The sequence below is a fragment of the Rhipicephalus microplus genome, chromosome 1, assembly GCF_043290135.1.
Source record: "Rhipicephalus microplus isolate Deutch F79 chromosome 1, USDA_Rmic, whole genome shotgun sequence".
Classification (NCBI taxonomy): Eukaryota; Metazoa; Arthropoda; class Arachnida; order Ixodida; family Ixodidae; genus Rhipicephalus; species Rhipicephalus microplus.
In genome coordinates this window covers 272,058,267-272,078,606 of record NC_134700.1, presented here as the reverse complement: position 1 = coordinate 272,078,606, position 20,340 = coordinate 272,058,267, and the positions used below count along the sequence as shown (strand labels likewise).

General features: G+C 44.7%; 1 protein-coding gene across 1 annotated transcript in view; it reads right to left on the bottom strand.

Moving 5' to 3' along the window:
* Positions 1-20,340, bottom strand: part of LOC119188176 (phosrestin-2) — a gene marked incomplete at its 5' end in the record, with an annotated part of 521,661 nt that overhangs the window by 154,573 nt on the left and 346,748 nt on the right. The gene's annotated exons all lie outside the window — the stretch shown is intronic.

Genomic DNA, 20,340 nt, shown 5'->3' with positions numbered 1-20,340 from the left:
TATTCAGGAATGATTCCATAAAACCATGTAATCAGCAACACGAGACAGTTCTGCGCTCTATGTGGCGGCGCTGCCGCCAACAACAACAAAAACGACAAATCATCGCGTGAATCTACAGCCACAGCAGTGCTCCCAGAAACAAATTTATTTCCTTTATACCGTATACAAGCATATATGGCTCCAGAATAACCGTATGCAACCATGCTACAATCTTGCGGATTAGGTTCTAAGAGCTTGCAATAAAATAATGTTATACAGAGTGCTTCCATATCAATTACATTTATTGGTTGCTTAAGTTCGTGCGAGTCTTGTTTAACCATCATGACATAGCCGAGTGTGTGATGTTTCTACCTATCCCTCTCCTTCCATCTCGTACTTTCCTTTCTTACTTTTGTGTTGTCAAGGCTGATTTAGGAAACCGGATATTAATCTTTTGATTAACATCCCTGCCTCTCTCCATTACACTAATCTCTATCTTTTTGTACATTCAATCGGATCTAAAGCGTACATTGACTATTATAACAACTGCTCAAAAGAGTTATCATATTTCATATGCTTTTTGCATAGCTGTGCCCTTCATATCCAGTTATCTAAGACAGTTGGCAGCATCCTCTCTTGGTTGTTATTGCTCTTCTCCTTCTTGTACCTGATGCTGCTATCGTAGTTGCTAGAAAACAGTTGCTTACATATTACCACTGGTTAGAAGAAATATAAAAAAAAGTTTAAAATGTGGGTGGCTCATTCGCTGGCTAAAGAATGTTAATGTCTTGTCTCATGCTGGTAATGCTAAGCCACTCAAATATCGAGAATGTAAACGCGCCTAAACATGCCATCACCGTCAAGTATCACATTAAGCTCTGAAATAGCGTAAAGAACACTTCTAACTAGTTCAACTGAGGAGCCTATATAGTTGTGCAAAAGAGTTGTGCGGTTGTGTTATCACGGTTTTAAATCAAATTAAAATAATATCAAGGTTTATTATTTCATAATACAATAGGCAAGAAGTATACGCAGAAGGAGGTCCCGTGGTATACACTGAAATGGGACACCAAAAGGACACTTTTATCTAGGCAATACGAAAAAAAAAGCAAACGAGAGAAACATTTCTCTCTGATAAACAAAAAAAATCTAACAATTTTAGATCCGCACAACAAAGTCGAAAAGGAATATTGCGCGTGCGCGAGAACTGTAAAAAAGCTTGTTAACTCCAGCTTCTGTTGCAACTGTGGGGTGAATAAGCGCACGCTAAACCACGCGGATGCCGACGTCTTTCGTACGTGAGGGTCGTAATAAGGAGTGCGCCAAGTTCACGACGTGTCAATCCCGTACAAATAAGCAAATAACGACTGCAGAAAGTAAGTGGTCCATTCTTCTAAGTAGCGCACTTATTTCGAAGAAACCGAGCCCCTAGCGGCAGTCCTGCGTTCCTACCCGCGACTTCGTTTTATTAATCGACAGAAGACGAGAGAAGAAAAATCAGCGGGGGGGGGGGGGGGGGGGGTGCTCCGTTCGAGGCAACGAAGGAAGACCGGGGGTATCTATCCATTTATTTGTTTGCAGAGTAAGCGAGTTGAAATGGTCCCCGCAGTGAGGTGTTTGCGAAAAAGGTGAATAAGAGAACGCGGAATTGGAACGAGAATCCGATTGCATAGCACAGACGCTGAGTCAGGCTCAGCATCGAGCTGCAGGCTGAAGAAGAATCGATAAGTAACTTTCTTCTCATTAGGAAGGGGCCGTTACCTCGAGGTTCTGCTGAAGTCGAGAGGGACAAGTTGGAATAGATAGTGAAAGAAAGAACTATTGGTTTTTAATACAAGGTATACAAAATTTCATGGGTAGCTGGTGCTGCACACCACATACACTTTTTTTCCACTTGCCACCTTAGGAAGATAAAAGAAATACAGACACGGAGCCATGTATGATAAAAAAAGAAGTTCGAAATAATTTAAGATGATATTTTATGCAAGCTTCATCTAAGTTAGCGTTGTCGTGTGTTCTTTCGCTTGTTTCATTATGAAATTCGAAACATCGGTTAATGTTTTATGTTTGTGTGTGACTTTCTTTCCCACAGACTATTGGTTATTCAATAAATAGAAGAATATAACCCGAGTTAAAATGAATGCACTGCAGCAGTTAAGTCCGTTTTGCCTGCTTCTACATTTTTATCCAATTTTATCGCTGATTGGCCCCAACTTTTCACTAATATACACGCGTGCGAAAGTGTGGTCTATTACGGGAATCAGCGCAATGGTGAACGGCTTCGTCCTTTACGAGAAGATTTTGATGCGTCATCGCTGCATCTAAACTACATATACGCCCCTGGTTTTACATATCTATATTGGCTATATCTACAAACCATATAGTATACACTATTTATACAGACTACTATGCTATATGTACAGACATTTACAAACTAGATTGGAAATGCGGTGCTTGTCGCCCTTGATTAAAAACGAACAGAACGTAAATGCATATTCCTTAGATCGCTGGCTCTTCAGCGCGCTGCCTACGTGCTCAATATGTTTGCTATTTATGTGCACAATGAGGTTGCTACGTTATGTTAATTAGCAGGCAAATATCGGCACTGACTCAACTCAAGCGCGCCTCGCTTACGTTGCATGCAGCCATCCTTGGGTCGTTACCACGTCTCTTGTTTCTTCATTAAATGTAATGTCGTGCACTTGACTGAAACAAGCATATGATGGATTCTGTGACAGGTGTACGTAAGAATGTGCAGGCGAAGCTCCCAAGATCTTTTCATCTGAACGTGGTCTTACGTCGAGAACATTGGAGAACAGTTAGCCGGCGTTCGTGCTCTGATTCTCAAAATTATGTGGTTTTCCTTATTCGTCCTGCCCACATTTTTCCTCTTCAGTCTTCCTGTTATTCTATCTTTCCTCCTTCCCAAATGTAGGGTAACCAACAAAGCACGTGTTCAGTTAACCACCCTGCCTTTCACCTTCGTCTCTCTCTCTCTCTCACTGAAGTATACAGTAACTGCTAAACAGTCCGCTCCTTTTGCATTAAAGGTTCGAGAATCACTGACTTCAAACTATATAGTTAATGTGAATTTCTTTGAACTTCAATAAATTAGTTGGGAAACAATTGATGGAGCTTTTTTTAGGCCTCCTCTTCGAAACATCTGACACGAAGCGCGAGAGTGACTGATGGTTATGACATGAACTTTGTAGCCTACACACTCCCTTACTTTTCAGTACGTAGACCAACTGCAAGTCTAATTTCACTGCACTGCTACTGCGGCAAAGCACGCACTTACACAAGCCCGCTTAGTTTGAAACAAAAATAAACTTTGGGGAAAGAAATTTCTTTTTTGTCTCTACACTCAAAAGACGCGTGGCTAACTTTCAAGGCTACAAAGCATGCTGGTGAAAAGCTTGTACTAAAGAACTGTGATTAGAAGATAACGTTGTAACTCTCACTAGAAATGTTTTCGGTCATTGTCCTCGGTGTTGCTGCATATTTCCTCTTACCGAAACAAAGCAGGAAATCTGTGGAAGTTACGTTACCATCAGGGAGATATGTTATTTTTGCATGAGGCCAAAAAATAGTAAGTACTGTTGCTGCAAAGACACGTTGCTTTGCTGAAGTGCTATGAAAAGAAAGGAATGGTATCACAATCAATCAAAGGGTTAGAAACTAGGAAATGAGGGCAGCCAGTTGAACGACATCTTTCTGCCCAATTCTGCTCGCTCTAAATACACATTTTATGTTGCGTGCCGCCACTAAATATGTACTGTACTTCAATTGCTATTGTCGTAAAAACGAGCAGGTGACCGTGGTAGTCAACGACGCAGTAAGGAAGCTGTCAGGGCAGCAAACAACTAATAACGCCTGAAAAAGCACTCGCCAGTACCATGTTAACAGAATGAGAGAGAGAATTGCGATTATTATATATTGCCTTGCTGTCTGATTATCGTTAAACACTAGTATAGTGACGGAACATTTATACATACATTCATATTGGCGTTGTTTTCATCAGGCGCAAAAGAGTAATATAAAGCCGCAAAATACCCCGCACAATAGGAAGCAGCTATTGGGAGCCCTTTAAGCGCTCCTCGCGGAGTGTTTAAAAAACACAGCGTTTATAATGGCCACTCTTTTGAAACGGAGGCCCTCGTTCTGTATTAATATACGGGTGCCTAAATTTCTTGTGGCCCACTCCAAGCCACTAGATTCAGCTGTGCAGCGCGCGCTAGGCAACGCGAATACGATACGACGTCCTTAATGGTTCGATGACTCGTGCCTATGACTTTACGCCGTCACCGATGTACATTCAGCATATAGTATGGCGTTCCGTTGAAACAGCGTAGAGACGCGCAATAATTCAGCTGTGACTCTCTTGGTCTCTTGCGTACGCCTGCTCAGCTATCATTAGAATTCCTAGTTGACTTTTCTTCTCACAGACTCAGCATTAGCAGGGTTTCAAGTTGGGAGAGGAGTACAATTACTCCGATCAAGAAAAAGTATGCGCTAAACCAGAGCGTGAGTTGGAGGGCAATAATGAACACGCTTGTTCTTGCTTTGTCCAAACTCTCAGCAACTGTCTTCGACCCGCCACCACCAAAGGTCAGGGGTAATGAGGCACTGTTTAAAGATGAATATCCTCTCAAATAAGAGCACGTTTGGCGTTGGCTGTGTATAAATGAAATTGACCCGACCTGCATTTTTTTTCTCCCACTCTTTCTTTGTTTACGTGTGTTTGCTCCTGGTCAGATGTATTGATCTCCTGTTGCTAACAATAAAAACGAAAAAAAAATTCGGCAGATCCCACGAACTTTGGGAATCGACGTTATGCAAAGCATGCGGAAGGAAGGTGCCCATGTTGTGAATAATATATATATATATATATATATATATATATATATATATATATATATATATATATATATATATATATATACGTCGCAAAATTGCCATATGATCATGAAAGACGCTGTAATGAATGAAGGGCTCCGGAAATGTGGACCATCTGGTGTTCTTTAACGTGCACCAGAATCTTAGCACACGGGCTTACAGCATTTTCGCCTCCATCGAATATGCATCTTACCCTTTATTCTTCTGAATCCCATTAATGTGTCTCATTGCGTATAATGTTTCATAAAGAATTAAATACTTTGATGTTTAACTACATGTGGCCACTACCTATATCTGCGCATTGAATTCAAATGTTATATTTGCAGCAAATTTTTTTCTACTTGAATATTTGCTGCTTGACTTTTAAGGGGGGCGGAGCTTTCTCACGCCGCAGTACTGCGGCTTTTTCCCCGCTATCCCCATATTTCTCAAGGAGCAATAAAAGCTGATTGATTGAATAAAAGCTGTTTGATTGATACGCAGATAGATGCCAGAAGTACCTGCACTACGTAAAGAAATGATTTAAAGACCCGAAACCAATGTTGAACGGCAGCGATCGAACCGATAAATATATATCGCATCACTTGTCGGGATTCCATTTTCTCGCTCCTAGTTTCAGGGCATTGCAGTGAGTACCATAGCAGCGCAATCTGCAAAACGCACAGTCTTGATACACCTGCAGTTGTAAACCTGCGTCTCTCTGAAATATTAGAAAGTTTTAGTATGGACGTCCGCAGCAGGCTGCCACTGCTTGAAGCGTGCTTCTGTGGAGCTACTGAGAACGCCCAACTAAAACCCAATATTAGTGAGTTTTATGACCGGGTACCCCCAAGCCACTCTCGTGCGCGTGCTAGTGCGTCTTTTTCTACTCTTAGCGGTATCCAAGGAGAATACAGAGAAAGACTAGGGCATACGCAAGCTGCTTTGGGGCCCCGGTACTAAACGTCTCTAATGCCGCTTTGAATGACGCACGGCAAATGTTGTCTCATTGAGCTAACGGTCTTTCTGCTCCAGTATGGTGTCTTTTTTAGCAGGTTATTTGATAAAAAAGAAATAAATCAAATGATTCATTGATAGTATAAAAATTCCACGGATGTGCAGATCCCACGTAGAGTGGGAATCGATGGTATACGAAGAACGAATGAGAAATGTTGATATGTCTCTTTAAAATAAGCACAACGTTACGAGGTGGAGGTGAATTATGCCATACATGACTTCCGTGTCATGATTATGATGTTTGTATGTGTCGTTTACCTTCGTTATCTATTAACGTCACGCGATACCAAATTTAGTATATGTGGAGCTAGCGAAACTGCCGCGAGCACACAATGAGCATGGTATGTTGTCATGTTCTTACATGAAACGCGTCTCAGGATTATCATGTTTTCACCAGTCATATATTTTGTCATCATTTGATGTCACGTAACACCAAATTTGGTATATGTGGAGCTAGAAAAACGGCCACGAGCGCATCATGACCGTAGCATGTAGTCATGTTGTTACATGAGGCGCATCTCATGTTTATCATGTTTGCACCAGTATCGTACCTTCGTCATCTGTTTACGTCCCGTAATACCGAATTTGGTATAAACGAAGCACGGCCGCACGATCTCTCCCTTTGGTGCGGCCCGCCGAATGCTCCTCTTCGCCTGTGAGAGCGCTAGTTCAATATATATATATATTGATAATATAAAATATAAAGAGCTTCAAATATTTGATAAAAACAAATAAATTACGTTTGCATTAGGCGCGAGCCTACATTCGCAATCAATGCTGAGCAGGCGAACTAGATGGACTGGCGTTTGCTCATATTCAGATTGGCGAAGTGCAAACAAGGGCTTTGATATACTCGCTTTTTTGTGGCACTCCTTTAAACTTAGAATTTTATTTGTTTTTTTGTTGTTTTTTTGCGCAATAGTGATTTAGGCGATGGGAACGAATATTCTATAGAAACGTTGTTGCTGCACGTGTTGGGTCCGCTTTAAGATCTTATAAATCGCTCCAAGTCAAACCGAAGTGGTACATTGCGGAAAGCCGAGTAGAGGGGGGGGGGGGTTCCAGAGTGGGTAATGCACTACATATGCAGGGAGTCACAAATATCACGCAGCATGGTTGCAAAAAAGCAGGAATGTCATTACGCGAAGCGCATGCACCTACAGTGCATATTGTTGCCAGTATACTGTAGTAGCCACTACGAAATTTTCATTATAGGGGTTCAGTTAATCAGTATTAATTATGTTTCTAACTTGAGGAGTACTCACCTCATCATTAAAATGCGCATGAAGCATATGTAGGCATGTTCAAAATACATCTAACTCCGCTATTTTTTAGCAACGCGTAATTTCGTCTTTGCTGATTTAGTCGGGATATTCGCGGATGGTTCACAATTTGGCGATGAACCCCTCCAGCGTTTCGCCCCACTCATCATCATTCACTCCATGGATATGCTGTGATATTTTTTTTTCCTGTCTGATAAAAAAAAAAACACGCGACATATAAAAAATAACAAGTGACCATGCTCCCACCCTCGAAAGGTGGGATCGTAGTATCGCCTAACTACTTAACAGTGATGACGTTAGAGGGAGCTGCTTTCTGATGAGCACCGCAATCTGGTCCCGTGTCATTTTTTAGATGTCGTGGGCTTTCATGATAATCTCTCCCCCACCCCGCAAGAAAAAAATAAGCGAACACACAATCAGTACTTTGTTGAAAATAGCACAACAGATGTCAGTTTAACCTACCTACACGGGTGATATATATATATATATATATATATATATATATATATATATATATATATATATATATATATATATATATATATATATATATATATATATATATATATATATATATATATATATATATATATAGTCGAAACAAATGTGATACACACGAAAAGTAGGCTTTTGTTTACTCTTTTCTTTACTTACAGAAACGGGTATTTTGTTTACTCTATGCGGCAGGTGGCAACGCTCGTCTTGTGGTGGTTTTCTTCTGTCGATTGAAGTAGGAAAGCCTACAAACACGTCCATATTTCAGCTCTTGCAGCAGTGTAAAAGCCGAATACCTTGCTAGCATTATGTTAACAAATTTAGGATGAATGTGCAGTCGGCATTATAATTCGCAGGATGACTATTCATACTCGGACAATATGTCCACTCGACCCCCCTCTCCTCCCGTTCTTTCTTTCTTTCTTTCTTTCTTTCTTTCTTTCTTTCTTTCTTTCTTTCTTTTTTCCTTTCTTTCTTTCTTTTTCTTGCTTGGAAAGCACTCACCGATACTTTGCGTAGACGTTGGGTTCCGATTTCACATCGCTGTTACCCACTAGTTGTGCAAACGCGAGACAACCAAACAAACAAACACAAGAACAAAACAAGCGTAAGACAATAAAACTGCCAATCTGCTAGCGCAGGAACTCGGGCACGCGCGTATGCCCCAAGGAACGACGTCGAAGCGGCCCGCCATTGCAATGTACAGCTCCGCGCGTGAATGTCATTGCTGACCGGCCCTCGTTCGCTCTGGAACGATGCTCCCCGCCACGACTTGCCGCGCCGTGCCTTGCGCCTGTATTCCAGCTTTCCAACAACACCCACGGTAGCGGATTGCTTTCGTCTATGTTTTCGTACGCTCGATCTGGCGGGCAACCAAGTATTTGGCGATGTTCCCTCAAGCACGGAAGCTCTCCGGACGGCGTCCGCTGCGCACACCGGAAGCGCCCTCTCTCTTACAGCCTCCCAACTCGAGCGAATGCTAGACGGAGCTCAGTTCAGCGGTCGAGACCTGTTGCAGCAGCCGCGTTCCCTCACACAGACGTCGATAGGACGCAAAGGGAGCGAGGGGGCAGGACGCATTAGCCCTTCCTGAGAGTGGAACGAGCCTTTGCCGCGGTGGCTGCGGCGGGAGACGCTTCTGCTGCGTGGGGCGGCGGATTCAATTTCCATCGCGACCGCGCTTCTTCCCTTCCTTCCGCTGTCCGTGCTCTTCCTGGACTTCATTCCTCTTAATTCTTTTCGTTCTTGCTTTTCTATTGCTCAGCAGCACACTAGTCTGTAGTCAGTACAGCCTTAGCAGGCCCGCTTTGCCTGAGGGTAGATAGAAGGCCCGGCGCCCATCAGCGCACACCTTGCAGAGCACGGGAGGTGGCGCGGCGAACCGACGCAGCACCGCGCCTCGCTCACGTGCACGGTACTAAGCTTGCACGGCCCAACAGCCGCATAAAGAGCGGATGTAATTTATAGTCTGCCGATCTCGCCCCTCTTTTTGTCTTCGCGCGCCCTTCGTGTCTCGCAGCCTTCTCCCGTTTAGTAACCCCCCTTCCCCACCCGTTTTGTCACTCCCTCGCACAACGATTCCCTTCTGGGATTCGTATCTCCGTTATATTTCCTTTCCTTCCTCATCACGCTGTCTTCTGAACGACGGCCAGCCTCCGCGCTTCTGCGTTTGTCTCAGAGCCTGTAATGCGCATATCGGTTGTAGTTTTTTTTTTCCTTATCAGTTTTGCGGGCCTGCACAACATGCATGAGCGGCTTTTACCTGTGCCACAGTTCTTGATTGATTGATGTGTGGGGTTTATCGTCCCAAAACCTCCATATATGATTATGAGAGACGCCGTAGTGGAGGGCTCCGGAAATTTCGATTTCCTGGGGTTCTTTAACGTGCACCCAAATCTGAGAACACGGGCCTACAGCATTTTTGCCTCCATCGAAAATGCAGCCGCCGCAGCCGGGATTTGATCCCGCGACCTGCGGGTCAGCAGCCGAGTGCCTTAGCCACTCATTCATTCAGAAATAACTGCGATAAAAATTGTTGGGGTTTTACGTCCCAAACGCAACATAGGATTAGCATAAAGGACTCCTCAGTAATGGAATCCGGAAATTTAGAACATCCGTTTTCTTTATTGGGCACCTATAAATCTATGTACATAGGCCCCTAGCGCTTTGTCTCCATCGAAATACGGCCGCCGAGGCCGGGATTCGATCCCGTGACCTTCGAGTGAGCAGTCGAGCATCGTAACCGCGAGACCCTGACGGTAGGCAGTTCATAAATTATAACACTGCGTGTGAGTGCGATTCCGCCTACACGATTCAACCCTACACGCTTGAATAGCGTTCACACTTGTCCCTAATGCACCTTGTGCGTGGGCACAAGGGTTGTGTGGGCACAACGTCGCCTTCCAGTGTTGACGTTACCGGTCACTAATCAGTGTGAAGATGAGCACCACATTTATAATACCGCCTATACCTTTTCGGAGTACGTAGCTTCAGGCGTTCCAGCTTAGGGTTGCAATGGTTGATGTATAGTGACGTTTGGCTTGATTAGCTCCTTGTTGAGAGAAACATTGTTGGTTTGTTAGCGTGGAAAAAAAGAAACATAATTGACCAAACAACGGGAACGACAACGAAGCTTCATGTAGACATTTGAAAAGCAAGAATGTTGCCTTCATAAAGCCTTTAGACGTTTTATAGTCTGTTAACAGCCTGTTCTATGCCAAAATTTGCGTGCATGTCTGATTTTTTTTTTTCGTTCAGCAGTATTGGCGAATAATGGTACTCCATCCCCGTTTCCTGAGCCTTTCTTCGAAATTTTAATGATTGTTATAAACATCATGTTCCTTACTACAGGGATTGATAACAAACGTGCATGCATTCCGCAGTCTTTTCAGCATGGCATACAGAACAGAACGAAGGTGGCGCTGAGAGCACTGGATAGATATAGCCATAGCCTCCTTTATTTTCCATAGCCTCCTTTAAAATAAAGGAGGCTATGAAATAGCTGTTCTGCAGATGAACACGGTGCGCGTGCGAGGAGCAGCTGTGTTGACTGCATATCACTCTACATAGACTACATGATCGCCCTTTGTCGGAACAAAGGATCCTGGGTCCTTGGCCGAGTCCATCCTCAGCCCGGAAGGCTCTGAAACCTTTGTTACGATTTTCGCGGACAACTGGCCTTCGAGACAGACTTTAGTGTCGTATTCTCTTTAATTTCGCTTTGTCTATTTCGTGTTCTTTCTCTCTCTGTGTGTGTGTTTGTAACATCTCTTTCCTATAATCTCTCATTCCCCTTACCCCCTTTCCCAGCACAGGGTAGCCAGCTGAGCTAAGAACTGGCTAACGTCCCTGTCCTTCCCCTTATTTCTTTTCTCCTCCTCCTCCTTCAAGGCCGGATCAGGCATAGCTATTATTTTTTTTTTGTATAGCGAAGTGAGAGAGTTTATAGGTAATTCTCCTACACTAAAATACCCAAGCTGGCTGATGTATACAATTACGGTGTCGTCAAGTGAAGTTATGGGTGGCCTTTATTGGCTCAAGTGATCTGCCGGACGAGCCGGGTCCCCGCGTGGAGGGACATTATTGTTTCACGACTCGCCTCGGCTGCATTTGTTAGCACCATCAGAGGCTATTTTCTGTCATCGTTAGGCCTGCGCGTTGATCCGCAAAGAGACCTGCATCACGCAGGAGATTAGCTTCCGAGGCGCATCGTTTCTTCTGCCTCGCACGTACGGCGTGTAATCCAGATTAACGGTCCGTAACAAGTCGCGGCTATTTACCGGCGCAAACCCGGGCGCTCGCGGACCATACTCGCGACAGAGACAAATCGGGCAACACGAAACTTAGCGAGAAGAGCACGGAGAAGACGATGACGTCGACAAAGATGACTAAAGATGAATCGAAAAGCAGAGAGTGTGACCTGGAAAAATAAGCGAACATCTCTTCGGGGCGAAGGAAATTTATCTCCTTCATGCTCTCTCTATCTCTATACCTTTAATCCTATTCTTTTAATCCCTCTTTACCCCCATCCCTCGTGAGCTACTGTTGAGGTGTCGCACTCTCATGGAGACAGTTACGGGGCTCACTTTTCTCTTCTTTTCTCTTTTTAAGAATCACATAAGAATCACATAAGAATCACATAAGAATCACATAAGAAATTTTCCTGGCGAGGATGAAAGTGAGTGCAGGATGGCAAAAGATGGTTTCAGGGCGAGCAGGAAGAGTGGTTGTCGAGAGCAGGTCGGGGCGAAAGCCCTTCCGGCAGCCGGGTCGTTCTCCTGGCGGAAGCAGCGCGTGGATGGTGTGAGCTAAGCAGGGCGCCGGCTCATCCGTCGCAGTTTCCGGGCGTGCGGTGCCCGAGCCGGCGATGCTAAGAGAGCGTCGTAACTGTCGCTATAGGCTTAGCTGCAGTGTCTCCGGTTCATTGCTGATGCTTCTCGCGTCCGGTACGGGGGCCATTGTTCCTGTGCGCCACGGCGATCTTTGGTCGTCTTCTAAAGTGATTCCGCCCCTCCCACTTCCCCCATATCTACCCTCCCGGTACGCCGACTTGCTAGGGAGTGTCACCCCATACCCTTCCCCTTTCCACAGCCTCATCTCCAAGCTTCACTGCGCAACTCGCTCCTCTTCCGCATCCCGTATTCTCGCCACCGCGAAGTCCTGAGTGAAAACAGGCGGCGCTTCGTCTAAGCTTCTCGAGCTGTAAGGCCTCTCTCAACCGCTCTAAACACGTCGCTGCTGCCGTTGCTGCCGGTGCGCTGATCTACGAGCTAATTACGTGTCGTAGCGCGGCTGTGGCCTCGACGGACGTAAACAGGATGCGCGCGATTTCGGGCCATACCCTGGACTCTCGTGGCTTCAACCATGTATATACACACATCATTTGCCAGCCACCGCCCTCGCGCACCCTTCTCTACGAGAGAGTAGAGGCCGCGACCACTGCCACTCCGCCTCGCATTCTGCGAGAAACTATTGCTAAGTGTCGGCAAACACGTTCGCCAAGTGGCCCGTTACAAGCACCGCTCCTAGTGGCTGGGCAATATAAAAATTTATCATCGCTGGAGGGCTCGAGCGGTGGAACGCCCGTTCTCGTATGCTTCAGATTAAAACAGACGAAGGCCTGTAATGCATAATCATTAAAGTGAAGTTAGATGGCTTGTTTACACTGAGTCGACGAGATGAGGAGGCCCACCTGAAATTGAGAGCCTGGCTCGACAACCCCGGCAATTACTTCGTCGCGCACAAAAAAATCGACACATGCGTGCGTGCGACCAATGCAGTTGCGCGTTCTCTTGTATACGCTCTACACCTCAAGTATAACTATCATTGCTTCCACACAGTATTTAAACAGAGCTTCACGCAGATATGAAGGGCATGTTGAATAAAAAGGAGAGAGAGATAGGGGGGCTAAGCCTGCATTAAGGTGCACAAGGATTGAATCGGCGAAAGTTGACGATTCTGCAGACTAATCTGGTTGCTTTTAGGTTGTTTCTAGGCATTAGTCGTGAGATGCAGGTTGTTCCTGGATTGCTTCTAGGTCGCTGCTCGGTTTTAGATAGGTGATGGTAGGTTGTTTTGACGTTGATTCTCAGCGTTGAGAAGTTCCACAGAGTTAAACCACACACAGTCACCGACGCGACGTGGATGTGGAAAGAGCCAAGCGTTAACACCTGTCGTAGATGTACAGGCCCGTATATTTATGAATGTTACATCGCTGGCGTAAGCCTTCCATCCTGTCGCGATATTCTAGCCACCACCATCGCATTTCCCGTTGCCTAGTATTATCTCGTTGTATGTACGTACCCTGGGTCTTCGACTCACTGCCGTCGCTTCGAAGCCATTTGTTGAACTAAGTGATGCTTTTTTTTTGTACGACCAGTGGGAAACAGTGGAAATTACCGAATTTTCGAGGCATATACCTGTTTACGTTGATCATTTTCTGGTAGGCTGCACGCATAAATTTTGTGAGGTACAAATATGCCAGGCACAACTTTAATGAAGAATAAAGCTAAATGCTATGGTGGATACAGCTAAATGCGATACGCGAAGTGATCCCTAATGCCATCCTTGTTTGAACACGTACAACAAATGTGCGTCCACTGACAGTGAAAGCAGCACCGCTTGCATATATCTCAACACAACAACACAGACTAATCAAAATCTCCCTTGATGATGACTTGTGGGGTTTAACGTCCCAAAACCACCATATGATTATGAGAGACGCCGTAGTGGAGGGCTCCGGAAATTTTGACCACCTGGGGTTCTTTAACGTGCACCCAAATCTGAGCACACGGGCCTCAACATTTCCGCCTCCATCGGAAATGCAGCCGCCGCAGCCGGGATTTGAACCCGCGACCTGCGGGTCAGCAGCCGAGTACCTTAGCCACTAGACCACCGCGGCGGGTAGGTTGTTTCTAGGCATTAGATGTGTGATGCAGGTTGTTCCTAGATTGCTTCTAGGTCGCTGCTCGGTTTTAGATAGGTGATGGTAGGTTGTTTTGACGCTGATTCTCAGCGCTGAGAAGTTCCACAGAGTTAAACCACACACAGTCACCGACGCGACGTGGATGTGGAAAGAACCAAGCGTTGACACCTGTCATAGATATAAGTACAGGTCCGTATATTTATGAATGTTACATCGCTGGCGTAAGCCTTCCATCCTGTCGCGATTTTCTAGCCACCACCATCGCATTTCCCGTTGACGAGTATTCTCTCGTTGTATGTACGTACCATGAGTTCTTCGACTCACCGCCGTCGCTTCGAAGCCATTTGTTGGACTAAGTGATGCTTTTTTTTGTACGACCAGTGGGGAACAGTGGAAATTACCGAATTTCTGAGGCTTATACCCGTTTACGTTGATAATTTTCTGGTAGGCTGCACGCATAAACTTTGTGAGACACAAATATGCCAGGCACATCTTTAATGAACCGTAAAGCTAAATGCTATGGTGCATACAGCTAAATGCGATACGCGAAGTGATCCCTAATGCCATTCTTGTTTGAACACGCACAACAAATGTGCGTCCACTGACAGTGAAAGCAGCACCGCTTGCATATATCTCGACACAACAACACAGACTAATCAAAATCTGCCTTTTCAATTTTTTCGCTTATATATATTGGTATGCACGCATTCCTCGAATAATAAAAAAAGACGCATTTTGCTGAGAGCCCGGAGCCATTTCTCAGGCTTCCCTTTTCGAGTAAAGAATTTTTTTTGTGGAGTGTGCACAGCACTGGCACAAACGTTTTTTTTTTTTACTTGTATATCCGACTAGCCCGTATGAACGAGCCCCTTGCTCTCCCCTCTTTCTCTTTTTTTTTTTCACTTACTGCGCCCTCTGTCCAAGAACGGCACATTGCCTCCATTAATCGCAGTTTTGACTGTTATGGTATTCTTTTGTCACGTGACAAAAAACAGTAGCTGTTGGTTTTTATATGCTTTTTAGGTGTTTAGCCGTAAAAATACAGAGACAAGGGGAGAAGAATACACAGACACACCAGCACGAGTGCGGAAGTGTGTGCGAGAGTGTGTGTGTGCATGTGCGCATGCGCGCGCGGCGATTGTTATCGCTTTTTTTTTTTTTTGGCGCTCAACTTCTATAAGTAGGCAACAATCGACAAGCCCTCATAGCCACACCGTTGATTTTGATCCATTGCGTTGGTTTTCCTGCACACGTTTTGTAAGCGTTCTCCAGCCGTCCGAACCAATGGTGTAGCGTGTAATGTTCGCTCTGGTAAAGATGCAATCTTACATTAGTGGTGAGAAAAAAAAAACAAACGAGCATAGTAACACCAGCTATACCTGGTCGAATAAAAAAAATAATAAAACAGGTTGTACGCCTTATCAACGGTTTTATGGTTATCTTGCAAAAGCAGGGAGAGCCTTAAGCTTAGTTTACGTCTACGTGGAGGTTGGCAAGCTGATTTATTCCACGAAACCGTGTAAGAGAAATAACTATTCAGAGAAAACGGCTTCCACGGGGGCTTACGAAATCGCACGTGCGCGCATTTTCCTCCTAAAGGAAGATAAAAGATCCTAGTGTATAGGCGAAGACGCTCGGTGCATCCCCGGCTAAATGGGCAGTAAATTTTCCTCCGTCCTTCTATAGGCGACCTGCCTGTTCCCGATTGCGCCTTTAGAGTCTTAGAACACACAACCCATTCTACATCTCCAGTAGAAGTCAGCTCCCTCTCATAACATCCTCCGCCGTTTCGACCGATTCCTTCCGTGTACGCTGCTTACCATCACGGTGTCCGTTGAGCTCTTTCCTTTCGAGTGACTGCTTAGAAGAGGCGCCACTGCGTCGCGTGTCGCAACAGGAATTCGCAAATAACAATTCAGGCTTTCCTCCGCGACATTGAGGGGAGCACCACGCAAAGAGTATGCTGCTCGCAGTTGCTTGGCTTAGTTCAAGCGCTGTAGAGGGGGAAAAATGCATTGGCAAAGAGCCGTGCAGAAACAGCGCGGTACTGTAGAAGTGCTGAACAGAATATCAATAAATACTGGGATATAAAAATTAAAGCCTTGATTTAGGCAATAGTTTTTCGAACGGCGTCCCACGAGCCAATATAAGCTATATCGATCACTATTTGGGATCTCGGCACAATGTGACCTCCACTGCCGTTGTCTCAGTAACCTCACACACAATCTCGTTGGTGTTCCCTTTATTGTAACGTAAGTAAACGGAGAGAGCACTGTGCAAACATTACTGCAAATTAATATAAAAGATATAGGAAACAGCATAAATTAAAAAAAGGCAAACAATGGTACGATCAGTCTGCCTGTCCCATTCCATGCACGCGCTGATACGCAGGTCTTCCATGGTATGCACCAGCCAGCTGAAGTTGGTATTTTATTGCAGATTGTCATATATTTGCACGCTGCTCTTGTTGTTCAAGTTTCGTAAATGATGAAACCCAGATTTCAACAAATATTCGTATAGAGTGCTAGAGGGACGTAGTGGTATAGCCCATTAGCTATTCATGCCGTTCTGTTGCTCAGCTCAAAGTCTCAGGTTTGATTACAAGCCCTCTTTTGATGAAAGAGGGACGCGAGAAGACATGCGCACGTAATTAGTTCTCGGTTTACGCTAAGTAAAGCCAGCTCATCAAAATTGATCCCGAGCCCTCCTCGGTACAGAACGCGCTTCCCTGATCCCGAATGTCACGTTGCAAAGGATATTTAGGCGCCTTGAATTATTCAATGTGGTGCAGTGACAGGAGACCTGTGTTGCCCGATGAATTCCTGCGTTTCTCAACGCGCCTGGTTTCTTCAGAATACGTGATTTTTGAGAAGAAAAAAGCAACGCACGTATTCGGTGACCTCGAGGTCGGCCGCTGAAAGTTGCAAAGCACTGAGCGTTGGAAGATGATGACCTGTTCTTGCGGGAATGGGGCGAACTTTCAGGCTAACTAAAGTAGCTGCTTTGGTTGATACAATCTCTACTTAGCGAGTTGGGACTAGTTCAGTTGTGCGCGCGCTAACTTGGCGACGTATAGAATGTTTCCTATTGACCAATAAAGGTGTATCTAAGCTCATGCACACAGTTAACTGAGATTTTCATGTTTTATTGTGAAAGTCAACTTAGCCACACTGTGATCCATTCGCTGTAGTGTTGCATATTTGCGAAGCCTATAAAGCTCGCAACAAATTTATGAGTTCAGGCTCCAGTGTGTTCGCCGAATTCGATATTCACGTAGCATGCGTTTTTGCGAGCACTATTTCGCGAATTCCCTCGAATAATATGCTACAAGTGGTAGTTATACTTTTTTAATGATAAATCAATTCGAATGCCTTTATTGTCATTTTTGAGCCCCAATGTGACGCATGCAGGAGCTCCACAGGGCACTTTCGTGGCTGATTCGTAATTCGTAAGATAGGCCCAGTATACTGTTGAGACTTGCAGCACCTCTTCGAAACAGAAATAAAGTTGTCTCGTAGAAGCATTATGACTGTCAAATTCACTGGCGTTCCAGTGGCTGTGTGATATCGCATAAAGCTGCACTTTTTCTAATATCGAATGCCGTCACATCTATCGAACGTTTATGAAGTGTGTACCAAGTGAAGCTACCGGGTTTTGATAATCACCAAACTTCAACGACCGTTCAAGTGGGCTTCGTGTGTGAGCGGTGTACTTCGGAAGCAAGATAACTTCCGTCTATACTGATAGATTTATTGGAAGGGCCAATTAAATCACAGGCAAGGGAGGCTCTGGCGTATAGCCAGAAATGTTTACCGTGGGAGGGGCAGAGTTTAACCGACAGTTCTGTACATACATTCGTGTGTATGTTTGTACTCCCCCCCCCCCTTGAACTCCCCCCTCCCTGTTAACCCATCCAACTGGCAACGCCAGAGATTTGAACAAAAGTCCGAAACAGGAAATAAAAAAAAACTGCATTACCTACAGAAGTACGTAAACAAAACGTTAAACTGAGTACCTCTATAGTAATGTCGAGGAAAGTTGTTGAACGGAATGGTCAGCGCATGTGCTGTATTAGGTGAGGGGATTTTCCTAGAGATGAAGCGCAACATGTTTATAAATAGAGGTGAAGACCTGCCATCTAAAGTTCTGTTCATATTTAGTTCACGATCAAGATGTACTCTGATAACGATAACGCGTAAAGAGGTAAATAAGTTTGAAGCGGTATGAGCCTTTGGACAGAAGATGAAGAAGCGCGAGGGCCGGGGCAGGAAAGGAGAGGGGGAGGAAGTGAAAAATAAAGCAGATTAAGATGGACGCCAGTTCCATACTGAAGCTTTAATGCTGTTCCGTTATTTTAAGTAGGAACACTACAAAGTTGAAGAAAACATATTCTAATTTTCGACACTTTAGGCACTTTCCCCCTGAAGTCATATGACAGAATTTCTCTACTTGAATTCCGCTAAACCAGGAGGCTGAACGTAAGAATGATGAACTGATGATGAACAACAGAAAGAAATGAAACGCGCAACAATAAATTGACGCTTTTTCTTGCGAATACATTTTAGCACCTAACAATGCTGTGGCAGTGCTAAAAGAAATCAGTAAAAATGTTTTCAGTTACGATTTTTTCGTGCCCTTCTCATCGCTTTCCATCAGCGTTATTTAGTGTAGGTGTTTCTGTACACGCACGCACTTTCGTCGCAAAATTTCGGCCGAGGACAAAGGCGGAAAAAGCGCACGGCCAACATGTAAACAGTACTTCCCGCTTCACCACAGTGCACCAACCTCCGAGACAAGGTTTGTGCAAACTCTGACAAATATCATTACCACAAAACGCCGTGTATCGAGAGTGCAGGCAGCGCACAAGCGATTCACTCTAAACACGGCCGCACAGTTTGCTGCAAAGAAGTAAAACGCAACATCTTTCGGCACCACGGAATAAATAACCAAGCAGGAAAGTGAAGTTGAGAACGAAACAGCAACGTGCAAGTCCTGCAGTGGTTCTAGCTAGACGGAATGTTGCGACTGTACAAAGGAAAATGATGAAATAAACAGAGAGGAAATAAGCTGCAGTGGTTGAGTTCGACCCTGGTAATCGAATCCCGCTGGTTTTCACGTGACTATTTCGACTCGATTCGAACACACGACAAACAAATTTAAGCCATACCTACAGAGTCGTGTGGTACGTAAGGACTAGGACTTTCAAAAAACAGAAAAAGAAAAGTGAAACGGACTGAAACCCACAACATACGGTGGGAAGAGCCCCAGTTATTGTTATTCAGTTGGGGTGTCTGGCCAGAGACCATTTGGGTTGCTCGGGTGCTGAACTATACCCAGCGTAGCTTTCGTGCATCATCCAGTAAAGTATATAGGCTTCGCAGACGAGAAACAGCATCCCACGAGCGGTATGTTGACAACCTAGAGAGAGAGATAGAGAGAGAGAGAGAGAGAGAGGGCGATGAGAAGTAAAGGAGGAAAGAAAAGCCCCAGGCGTGTGTGACCTGTTCGACGATGAACATTGTTTGCTGGAGAGAGCGCGTTTCTTTCGCTGCTTTGGATGCAATACAGAAGCTCACGACTAAAAAGGAGAAACTTTTTGAGGATTTCTGGACGCTTTAAACGAGCCAAAAAGTGTACAAACGGTCAGTGTTAACATTTATCCATAAAATTTTATAGCACTCAGCAGGGCATTAAGATTAACTTACATGTACTCAGCAGTTCGTTCGTTAAAGGCGATATTAAGAGACGGAAATAAAAACGTAAATTTAAACCTGACCTGACAGGTATGCGCTGCTTGGTGTACGCCAAGGGGGAGGGGGGGCAAACAGCGCCTGTTCTTCGGAGTGTGCATCATCATCAGCGCAGAGGCTGTCTTGTTATTTTGTATTATACTTTGACAAATAGTGTCTCAACTGTATACCGCTGTTATGGGCTGGGCAGTGAAAAGTAAAAGAATGCGTTGTAACCATCTCATTAGTTATGTTAAGGACAGTAGCAACACAAACACCCCACTCGGGCTCTCCAGTGCGCCTTCAGCAAACTTGATGGTCGGCCTTTTGCTCAAGAAAAGGTCTTAGAAGTCTTAAGAAACAACATAAGTTCTTAAGAAACAACATAAGTTCTTAGTTCTTAAGAAACAACATAAGTAAGCTTTCACATGGAAAAATAATAAAGTGGGGTTTCTTTTAGATTGCGGGAATACTTCGCTCGATAAAAGTGATAAGCTGGCGGAACATGGCACACATTTGGGTATATCTTTATTTATGT